This window comes from Cetorhinus maximus, chromosome 2, assembly GCF_964194155.1.
Source record: "Cetorhinus maximus chromosome 2, sCetMax3.hap1.1, whole genome shotgun sequence".
Lineage (NCBI taxonomy): Eukaryota > Metazoa > Chordata > Chondrichthyes > Lamniformes > Cetorhinidae > Cetorhinus > Cetorhinus maximus.
In genome coordinates, this window is record NC_135880.1 from 29634976 (window position 1) to 29647366 (window position 12391).

A 12391-nucleotide genomic window follows, 5' to 3' on the forward strand; every position below is an offset into this window, starting at 1 on the left:
CAGTGAGTTAGATGCCAGTGAATGTGTGCTGAGCTTGTTATTGTGAGAGTTGACAGTGATGAAATGGCTGCCTTACCTTGGTGGATTAAAAAAAAATCTTTTATGGGGTGTGGCGCATCACTGGCAAGGCATTTGATGCCTATTCCTAATTACCTTTGAACTGACCTTGCTAGGTCATTTCAGAGGGCAGGTAAAAGTCAACCACATTGCTGTGTATCTAGAGTCACATGTAGGCGAGGCCAGATAAAGATGGTAGATTTCCTAGATGGGTTTTTGCAACAATCAATGATAGTTTAATGGTCACTATTACTGAAACTGGCTTTATATTCCAGATTAATTAACTGAATTTAAATTCTACCAGCTACCATGGTGGGATTTGAACCCCTTGTCCCCAGAGTATTAGCCTGGGTTTCTGGGTTACTAGACCAGTAATATTACCACTACACCACCATCTCCCCTGAATGGATGATATCATTCATCCTCTTCCTACTCTGGGTGGCTGATATCTTCTGGACTATATTGGCACTGACCACAGCTGCCAACGCCTCCCAAGCCGGATCGGTCACCTTGCTGGAACTCCTGTAGCTAGAGCAGGGGTAGACAACATGGCAGCGGGTTTCAACTGCATCCAACAGGCACTCCAGAGAGGCGTCACTAATTTGGGGGCTGCTGTCTTCTTAGGTTTCGTGGCCATGTCTTCAGTGGAGCAGTCCTGGGCTGCTGACATTGAGAAGGTTGTGCATGGCGCCTGGAGTGAGGAAGCGGTGAGCTGACTGCGGGGCGGGCGAATCGGAGGCCACCTGCCAGTGACCCGGCATGTTTCCCATACATACATAATTAATGAGGCGGGGAGCGGACAATACAGTGCGAAAACCTGCCATTGCGGCTGGTGGATAGAACACTGTTTTTCACACCTGCTCCTTAGTGCAATGGGGGGAAAACCCTGCCTGTTAATTTTATCCTCCCTAAAGAAATCAATTCTTGTTTACCTTATTTCTATGTGCACCTTGCACATGTGAAGCACCTTATTATTTCTTGCTCTCTGAAACTCATTGTTGTACCAACGCTGAAATTGATGAACTTGGCATCTATCAAGCATTGACCTACAGCTTATGGTTGAAGTACACACTGGCTTTACCAGCTGAGATATTTCAAGAACTGATGTTGGACTGTAGAAGAGTTATGACTGATTCAGAAAGGGTCTTTGGGAATGAATTCACTTTTTAGAGGGGATTGGATTGCGTTGAGTTGGACATTAATGACATTTACTTTATTCCTGTATTTAAAGCTACACATAAGTAACTGGAACTTCCCTTGATCTGCAAAGTGAACTTTTAAAGTGGGAACAATTCTATGAATAGCCTTTGATGCTAACTTTCTGTGACATAGCCCCCAACATAAATTCTGTCATCCTCTTGATATATGACTGTGCAGTCTAAGCTTTTTGTCTTGGACTCATCGCAATACCAATATAAAGGGAAAACAACAATTTACACTGTATGATACAGTAGTGCCGCATCCAGTCGTGAATGATGGTGGACAATTAAATAATGCGCTGTAGGTGGAAGCTCCACAAATATCCCCATCCTCAATGATGGGGGAGCCCAGCACATCAGTGCTAAAGATAAGGCTGAAGCATTTGCAACAATCTTCAGCAAGGAGTGCCGAGTGGATGGGTCCATCTCAGCCTCCTCCAGAGCTCCCCAGCATCACAGATGCCTGTCTTCAGCTAATTTGATTCACTCCAAGTGATGCCAAGACATGGCTGAAGGCACTGGATACTTCAAAGGCTATGGGCCCTGACAATATTCTGACAATAGTACTGAAGACTTGTGTTCCAGAGCTATTCACAGATCCCTGAAGGTGGCAGGTAGGTAAGGTGGTTAAGAAGGCATACTAACCGAGGCATAGAATACAAGAGCAGGGAGGTTATGCTGGAACTGTATAAAACACTGGTTAGGCCACAGCTGGAGTACTGCATGCAGTCCTGGTCACACATTATAGGAAGGATGTGATTGCACTGGAGGGGGTGCAGAGGAGATTTACCAGGCGGCTGCCTGGGCTGGAGGGTCTGAGCTATGAAGAAAGATTGGATAGGCTGGGGTTGTTTTCCTTCGATCAGCAAAGGTTGAGAGGGGACCTGTTAGAGGTGTATAGGATTATGAGGGGCATAGATAGGGTGGATAGGAAGGCAATTTTTCCATTAGTAGAGGGGTCAATAACCAGGGGGCATAGATTTAAGGTAAGAGGTAGAAGGATAGTAGGGGAGTTGAGGAGAAAGTTTTTTACCCAGAGGGTGGTGGGAATCTGGAACTCACTGCCTGAAAGGGTGGTTGAGTCAGAAACTCTCATAACATTTAAGAAGTATTTAGGTATTCAGTTGTGTTGCCATAGCCTCCAGAGCTATGGGCCAAGCACTGGAAAATAGGATTAGTGTACTCAGATCTTTGTTGACTGGCGCAGACATGATGGGCCGAATGGCCTCCTTCTGTGCAGTAAACGTCTATGGGCCCAAGTCTAAACTGCCATGCCCCAAGCCAAGCTGTTCCAGTACAACTACAACATTGGCATCTACCCGGCTATGTGGAAAATTGCCCAGGTATGTCCTGTATACAAAAAGCAGGACAAATCCAACCCGAACAATTACCTTGTTAGTGCCCTAGGTTAGTGTCCTAGACCCAATCATCTTCAGCTGCTTCATCAATGACCTTCCTTCCATCATAAGGTTACAAGTGGGGAAGTTTACTGATGATTTCAAAACGTTCAGCACCATTTGTGACTGCTCAGATACTGAAGCAGTCCATGTCCAAATGCACCAAGACCTGGACAATACCCAGGCTTGGGCTGACAAGTGGCAAGGAACATTCGTGCCACGCAAGTGTCAGGCAATGACCATCTTAAACCAGAAAGAATCTAACCACCATCTCTTGACATTTAATGGCATTACCAATGCTGAATCCCCCACTATCAACATCCTGGAGGTTACCATTGACCAGAAATTGAACTGGACTAGCCATTTAAATACAGTGGCTACAAGAGCAGTCCAGAGGCTAGGAAATCTACGGTGAGTAGCTCACCTCCTGACTCCCTGAAGCTTGTCCACCATCAATAAGGCACAAGTCAGGAGTGTGATAGAATACGCCCCACAAGCCTGGATAAGTACAGCTCCAACAACACATAAGAAGCTTGACACCATCCAGGACAAAGCAGCCCACTTGATTGGCACCCCTTCCACAAACATTCACTCCCTCCACCACCGACGAACAGTGGCAGCATTATGTACCATCAACAAGACGCACTGCAGGAAATTATCAAGGTTCCTAAGACAGCACCTTCCAAACCCACAACCACGACCTTCCATGAGGACGAAGGCAGCGGACACATGAAAACACCACCATCTGGAAGTTCCCCTCCAAGCCACTCACCTGACTTGGAAATATAACACGGATCCTTCACTGTCGCTGGGTCAAAACCCTGGAACTCCCTCACTAGCAGCACCGTCGGTGTACCTACACCAAATGTACTGCAGCGGTTCAAGAAGGCAGCTCACCACAACCTTCTCAAGTGCAATGGGAATGTGAGTGAAGAGGAGGGTGTTAAGAGGCGATTTAGACAGGTTGCGTGTGTGGGCAAGTACATGGCAGATGCAATATAATGTGGATAAGTGTGAGGTTATCCACTTCGGATGGAAAAACAGAATGGCAGAGTATTATTTAAATGGTGATAGATTGGGAAATGTTGATGTACAAAGGGACCTGGGTGTCCTTGTAAACCAATCACTGAAAGCAAGCATGCAGGTGCAGCAAGAAGTTAAGAAGGCAAATGGTACATTGGCTTTCATTCCGAGAGGACCTGAGTACAGGAGCAAGGATGTCTTACTGTAGCTGTACAGGGTCTTGGTGAGACCACACCTGGAGTATTGTGTACAATTTTGGACTCCTTACCTAAGAAAGGATATACTTGCCATAGAGGGAATGCAGCAAAGGTTCACCAGACTGATCTCTGGTATGGCACCATTGTCGTATGAGGAGAGATTAGGCCGTCTAGGCCTGTATTCACTGGAGTTTAGAAGAATGAGAGGGGATCTCATTGAAACGTGTAAAATTCTGACAGGGATGGACAGACTGGATGTAGGGATGATGTTTCCTCTGGCTGGGGGGGTCTAGAACAAAGGGTCACAGTCTCAGGATATGGGGTAGGCCATTTAGGGCTGAGATGAGGAGTAACTTCTTCACCCAGATGATGGTGAACCTGTGGAAGGCTGTGGAGGCCAAGTCGCTGAATATGTTTAAGAAGGAAATAGAAAGGCATCAAGGGGTATGGGGAGAGAGTGAAAATATGGCGTTGAAATAGAGGATCAGCCATTATCATATTGAATGGCGGAGCAGGGTTGAAGAGCTGAATGACCTACTCCTGCTCCTATTTTCTATGTTTCCATGCTTCTAATTAGGGATGGGCAATAAATGCTGGCGTAGCCAGCGACGCCCATATGCCATGAATAATGCAAACAGCAGCTGGGACATGCTGTTTGATATGATTCACCAGTCTGTGGGATGTACAGTCGACCGCAAGCCTACCATCACTGGCCAATATATGCGTTTGTATTCTTACAGTTCCACACGCTACAAGATTGGCCTTCTCGACAACCTTGTAAATAGGGCCCGAGCCATTTGCTCACCATGCAAGTTTGAGGCTGAAATAGGGCGCATCAGAGACATCCTGCAGCATAATGGCTACCCTGATCAGATCATTTGGTGCTGTATATCGTGCAAACTCATGAATGGGCCTAAGACTGTCACTTTCGGCCCTGAAAAGTGCCTAGTCTACCTCAAATTACCCTGGAAGGGTAAGGTATCTCAAAAATTTGAGCAACAGGTGAAGCTAGCTGATTCACGCTGCTTATATGCAGTAGCAACATGAGTGGTATTCACCACTAACAGGATGCTACCATCAAGCCAGAAAGATGCCCTGCCTGTCACACAAATGAGTAATGTGGTATATGAATTTCAGCACCAGTGTGATGCTAGGTATGTAGGCCGTACATCCCAAAGACTGGCGGATCGTATCAACCAACATCCCAGTCACTGTTCGCAACAGCCACGCCCAATCAGCCTGTGCTTCCAAAACTCAAAACAGGGTGTCCGACATTAGATGTGATTCCACGATTGGACAATAGTTGCTAAATAACCCTCAATGTGCTAAGTATTATGCTGACAACCAATTTAAGATTGTCAGGCAACATATTTTTTATACAATATAATTTAGATCTTGATTATCATCTAACTTTAACCTGTGGCCAGAGTCCCAACCAGTGCGTTACTTGGAGGCTGTTCTTAGGTACCTGCTGCAATGGGTGCAGATCAATGCCTGTGATTACCCAAGTGATAAGCTCCTGACTTCTAGCATACTACAGTGGGCAATTGCCATAGAGTCCATGGCATTTCTCAACAGGAAGAATATAAAATAAAGATTAACAGTTTCATCGACTTTAATAATGTCCTTTCACTTTATGTCCAGGATTTGGGAATAGCTAGGACTTCTAAAAACTATCTTTTGCTAGGAAGCAATATATCAGAGGGAGATACACTGTATCACAATTTGGTCAATGTGACTGGAAACTTGGGAGCATCAGGTCTGCCTAAGGTCACAGGTAAACAGGAGGCAAATGCCCTAACCACCTCTCCCTATTTCTAGGCTATGCTATGATTATGGCAAGACCCATAAAAGTAACATTAACTCAACCCTATCTGAACACTTTTTAATGATTGAGAAATCAGGGGAGGAGGTGACATAGTGGTGCTGTTGCTGGGCTAGTATTCCAGAGCTATAGGGTAATGTTCTGGGGTCCTGGCTTTGAATCCCACCACAGCAGATGGTGAAATTTGAATTCAATAAAATTCTGGAATTAAAAGTTTGACGATGACCATGAAACCATTTTTGTAAAAACCCATTTGGTTCACCAATGTCCTTTAGGGAAGGAAGTCTGGCCTACATGTGACTCCAGACCCACAGCAATGTGGTTGATTCTTAAATGCCCTCTGAACAAGGGCAATTAGGGATGAGCAATAATGCTGACCTAACCAGAATGCCCACATCTACATCCCATGAAATCAATACCAAGTATTTTGTTTTTATTCCATTTTGAAGGAAAACATTTTTTTTAATAGTAACAGTACTCTATCAGAAAATAGAAGTAGTAAATTGCAACAAAAGCACCTAGTGTTCAAACCAGAATAATTCATTATGTCGGAAAGTACAAGAACATGAACAAAGCAACACTGTTGCTAATGAAATACTTCAGTAAGATTAATCACTGGTTCAGCAGTAAAGAATGTTTTCTGATCAGTAAACCTTAACCACCTTAATTCCTTACTGACTATTTGGGGATGATGCATTGTGATGTGGACTGGTATGGGCAGGTCCTCGTTTTTGTTTGGTATCTTATTGGGACATAAATTATCTTAACTATGTAGGATTGTTGCATATTGTAGCATAATAATGTATAGTTAGAAATTGTATGAATGAAATTGATAGAAGGTATCATGAGAACTTTTAATATATGCGTAGAGATTAATCCCAGACAAATTAAGAAAGTTTGCCTATATCATGCCCTCAGGATATTTAAAAGTACGTTACGATTATGATTACCTTTAAATCAGGAATGAAACCGGACAGACCATTTGGCATCGACCTAAGCACCGGAAGCGACAACAGCAATCGCAGCCCTGTCGACCCTGCAAAGTCCTCCTTACTAACATCTGGGGGCTGGTGCCAAAATTGGGAGAGCTGCTGCACAGACTAGTCAAGCAACAGCCTGACATAATCATCCTCACGGAATCATACCTTACAGATAATGTCCCAGAATCCACCATCACCATCCCTGGGTATGTCCTGTCCCACCGGCAGGACAGACCCAGCAGAGGTGGCGGCACAGTGGTATACAGTTAGGAGGGAGTTGCCCTGGGAGTCATCAACATCGACTCCAGACCCCATGAAGCCTCAAGGCATCAGGTCAAACATGGGCAAGGAAATCTCCTGCTGATTACCATGTACCGCCCTCCCTCAGCTGATGAATCAGTGCTCCTCCATGTTGAACATCACTTGGAGGAAGCACCGAGGGTGGCAAAGACACAGAATGTCCTCTGGGTGGGGAACTTCAATGCCCATCACCAAGAATGGCTCAGTAGCACCACGACTGACCGAGCTGGCGGAGTCCTAAAGGACATAGCTGCTAGACTGGGTCTGCGGCAGGTGGTGAGGGAACCAACAAGAGGGAAAAACATATTCGACATCATCCTCGCCAACCTGCCTGCCGCAGATGCATCTGACCATGACAGTATCGGTAGGAGTGACCACCACACAGTCATTGTGGAGATGAAGTCCCGCCTTCACATTGAGGATACCCTCCATTGTGTTGTGTGGCACTACCACTGTGCTAAATAGGATAGAATTCAAACAGATCTAGCAATTCAAGACTGGGCATCCATGAGGCACTGTGGGCCATCAGCAGCAGCAGAATTATACTTGAACACAATTTGTAACCTCATGGCCTGACATATCCCCCATTCTACCATTACCGTCAAGCCAGGGGATCCATCCTGGTTCAATGAAGAGTGTTGGAGGGCATGCCAGGAGCAGCACCAGGCATACCTAAAAATGAGGTGTCAACCTGGTGAAGCTATAACACAGGACTACTTGCGTGCTAAACAGCATAAGCAGCAAGTGATAGACAGAGCTAAATGATCCCACAACCAACGGGTCAGATCTAAGCTCTGCAGTCCTGCCACATCCAGTCGTGAAAGGTGGTGGACAATTAAACAACTCACTGGAGGAGGTGGCTCCACAAAAATCCCCCATCCTCAATGATAGAGGAGCCCGGCAGAGCAGTGCAAAAGATAAGGGTGAAGCATTTGCAACAACCTTCAGCCAGAAGTGCCAAGTGGATAATCGCTCTTGGCCTCCTCCGAAGGTCCGCAGCATCACAGGTGCCAGTCTTCAGCCAATTCGATTCACTCCACGTGATATCAGGAAACGGCTGAAGGCACTGGATATTGCAAAGGCTATGGGCCTGACAACATTCTGGCAACAGTACTGAAGATTTGTGCTCCAGAACTTGCCGCGCCCCTAGTCAAGCTATTCCAATACAGCTATAACACTGGTATCTACCCGGCAGTGTGGAAAATTGCCCAGGTATATACTGTACACAAAAAGCAGGACAAATCCAACCCGGCCAATTACCGCCCTGTCAATCTACTCTCGGTCATCAGTAAAGTAATGGAAGGGGTCATCAACAGTGCTATCAAGTGGCACATGCTTAGCAATAACCTGTTCACTGATGTCCAGTTTGGGTTCTGCCAGATCCACTCAGCTCCTGACCTCATTACAGCCTTAGTTCAAACATGGACAAAAGAGCTGAACTCCCGAAGTGAGGTGAGAGTTACTGCCCTTGACGTTAAGACAGCATTTGACCGAGTGTGGCATCAAGGAGCCCAAACAAAACTGGAGGCAGTGGGAATCGGGGGAAAGCTCTCTGCTGGTTGGAATCATACCTAGCACAAAGGAAGATGGTTGTGTTTGTTGGAGGTCAATCATCTATGTTCCAGGACATCACTGCAAGAGTTCCTCAGGGTAGTTCCCTCGGCCCAATCATCTTCAGCTGCTTCATCTATGACCTTCCTTCCATCATAAGGTCAAAAGTTCGCTGATGATTGTACAATGTTCAGCACCATTCGCAACACCTCAGATACTGAAGCAGTCCGTGCCCAAATGCAGCAAGACCTGGGCAATATCTAGGCTTGGGCTGACAATTGGCAAGTAACATTCGTGCCACACAAGTGTCAGGCTGTGACTATCTCCAACAAGAGAGAATCCAACCATCGCCCCTTGATGTTCAATGGCATTACCCCCACTATCAACATCCTGGGAGTTACCATTGACCATAAAATTAACTGGACTAGCCATATAAATACTATGGCTACAGGAGCAGGTCAGAGGCTAGGAATTGTGCAATAAGTAACTCACCTCCTGATTCCCCAAAGCCTGTCCACCATCTACAAGGCACAAGTCAGGAGTGTGATGGAATACTCCCCACTTGCCTAGATGAGTGCAGCTCCCACAACACTGAAGAAGCTGGACGCTGTCCAGGATAAAGCAGCCCACTTGATTGGCACCACATCCACAAACATTCATTCCTCTACCACCGACGCACAGTAGCAGCAGTGTGTACCATCTACAAGATGCACTGCAGGAATTCACCAAGGCTCCTTAGACAGCAGCTTCCAAACCCATGACCACTATCACCTAGAAGGGCAAGGACAGCAGATAGATGGGTACGCCACCATCTGGAACTTCCCCTCCAAGTCACTCACCATCCTGGCTTGGAAATATATCACCGTTCCTTCACTGTCGCTGGGTCAAAATCCTGGAACTCCCTTCCTAACAGCACTGTGGGTGTACGTACACCACATGGACTGCAGCGGTTCAAGAAGGCAGCTCAGCACCACCTTCTTAAGGGCAACTAGGAATGGGCAATAAATGCTGGCCCAGCCAGCGAAGCCCACATCCTGTGAATGAATAAAAAAAAATGCAGTCACTGTTGTTATTCAGGAAAATATTATCACATGTTTAAGGAGATGAATGGGCAGTTAATCTGTGCTAAGTGAGGGAACAATGTTAGACAGAAAATAATGGATGCTTCTGTGCTCTTCAAATAGTAATTTTGGGACCATTTGCATTCAATTGAACAGGGAGGCATCATTCTTAAAGGTGAATCAGATTAATAGATGATTATCGCTGCATTTTGAAATAGCATCTTTTGATCACAACATCTGATTAATAAATGCCTATTATTACAAGGTCACCTTTATGATGGTTGTTCTTAATTAAGCAATGTTGCTGCATTTAAAGCAACTGAAGTAGACCATTAATGTCAAGATCACGTTGTCTAGGTTTCTTCCTATATAAAAAAAGCTTGGATGCAATCAACAGCCTTCAAAGAAATCTCCCGAATTAGATGAATGCAGAGATTCAGGTGGACAGAAACAAATGAATATTGATTTTCCAGGGGCATGGGTGGGGATGGTATTGATGTGTGCGGATGTGGGGGATTAATGGTGAACTGTCAGCGTCCCTGTCATCACACCTCTGAAACTGACTGCGACTTTAAGGCGTCAGGCATGTGCGGATTAGCATAGACTCCTGAAGTTACGGTCTGTCACTCACAGAGGCCGTGCTGTGGAACTCCCCCAGACCCAGCAATCATTGAAATCAATGAGAATTTCAACTGCTTTGCTCCACATCACCATTCTCCCTTAAGAAATTACACCTTAATCAGATGTAACTGAGTTTTTAACAGCGCTGTGATTAATGAAGCTTGATGAGCAACAGACTAGCCCTGAAGGATAAGTTTATTCTGGTGGAGTGCTGTTAAATGGTTAATTAATAGATTTTTAAATCTATAATATTTTAAAATATTTTTTGCAAGAAGTTTTTTTCAGAATATTTTTAGCTTCTACCTTTACCCCATCTGTCTGTTCCAAACTTTAATTTACTCTGTGGGAAGAATTTTTCAGATGGGTTATCACAATTTACTATTTCGCCCTGCCACAAAAAAAGTTAGCAGGGAATGCACACCCACTCCCGATGGCAGCCAGCAGCCATTTAAAAAATTTATTCTTTCACAGGATGTGAGCCAACATTTATTGAACTGCTGCAGTCCATGTGGTGTAAGTACACAGAGTTCTGTTAGGAAGGGAGTTCCAGGATTTTGATGCAGCGACAGTGAAGGAACGGCGATATAGTTACCAGTCAGGATGGTGAGTGACTTGGAGGGAAACCTTCAGGTGTTGGTCTTCCCATGCACCTGTTGCCCTTGTCCTTCCAAGTGGTAGAGGTTGTGGGCTTGGAAGGTGCTGTTGAAGGAGCCTTGGTGAGTTGTTGCAGCGCATCTTGTATGTGGTATATTGTACATTGTTGGTGGACGGAGTGAATGTTTAAGGTGGTAGATGGAATGCCGATCAAGTGGGCTGCTTTGTCCTGGACAGTGTTGAACATCTTGAGTGTCCTGTGTTTAACTCTTGAAGTGGGAGGTCCCACCTCAGAGAGCAGCCAGCCACTGATTGGCCAGCAGCTCTATAGTCCCAGCGGCGACATCGGGAGCTGTGGCCACTGCTGGGACTGCACGCTGTCCCAAAGAACAAAGCGCCAGGAGCCCGGGGTGGAGGAAAGTCCAGGGTTTCTCGCTGTGGCCCAGGGAGGTGGGGGGGTGGGAGGGGGCCAGGTTGAAAAGGCCGGGGGGAGGGACACCGGGAGCAGGGCAGACCTGGGAGGCCTGAAACGGGAAAGAGAGCCCCGGTGGAAGGCACCTCTGCCTTAGGCCCGAGCAGGCTAACCTGATGAACATCCTCCTCATCCCTAACCTTCTCCCGCCAGCCTAAAAATTGCAGCCGGGTGAGAATTGGCCCTTGAGTGGCCTTTAATTGGTCACTTAAGGGCCTCATTTGGAGTGGGGCAGGAGGGCCGCCACAGGCCTAGCCCAACTCCCTAGTAAAATCGCTGCCAGGCAGGGGGTTGTGGGTGGGCAGGTAGGTAGCAGAAAGGATACCCATAGAATTTTACGGGTTCCCCCTGTGCCCAGCCACCAGTGAGGTACGGTAAAATTGTGCCTTATGTAAAAAAAACTTAAAACGTTTTTATTTCAGTGCTTTTAGTTTCCTGGTGAGGGATCTGTGAAAATCTGTTTATGTGATTGGCTGCTTGGACAGCCTACTTACATCACTCCAATCCATGCTGAGGAATCCCCAGTGAAGAATCATACAATGGTTACAGCATAGAAGGAGACCATTCCACCTGTCGTCTGTGCTGGCCCTCTGAAGGAGCAATTCACCCAGTGACAGTTCCCCACCTTTTTCCTGTAGCCTTGCACACGTTCCTTTTCAGATAATGATCCAATTCCCTCTTGAAAGCCTCGATTGAACCTGCCTTCATCACAGCCTAAGGCAGTGCATTCCAGATCCTAACCACTCGCTGTGAGAACAAGCTTTCCCTCACATCGCGTTTGGTTCTTTTACCAAGCAACTTAAACCTGTGCCCTCTGTTTTTCTATCCTTCCACCATGGGAATTGTTTCTTCCTAGCTGTTCTGTCCAGACCCCTCACAATTTTGAATACCTCCATCAAACCTCCTCTCAACCTTCTCTCCTCCAAGGAGAACTTCTCCAATCTATCTACGTAACTGAAGTTCCTCATCCCTGGAACCATTCTCATAGATCTTTTCTTCATGCTCTCTAATGCCTTCACATCCTTCCTAAAGCGTGGCTCCCAGAACTGGATCCCGTTGAGGCCGAACATTTTTTTTTTTACATTGCAACATTGTAATCATTAGCAGTACCACT

The 12391-nt window shown here is 46.0% G+C and overlaps 1 protein-coding gene across 4 annotated transcripts in view; it reads left to right on the top strand.

The window, feature by feature from the left end:
• The window catches only part of LOC144692864 (storkhead-box protein 2-like), a 320994-nt gene that overhangs the window by 65958 nt on the left and 242645 nt on the right, over nt 1-12391 (top strand). The gene's annotated exons all lie outside the window — the stretch shown is intronic.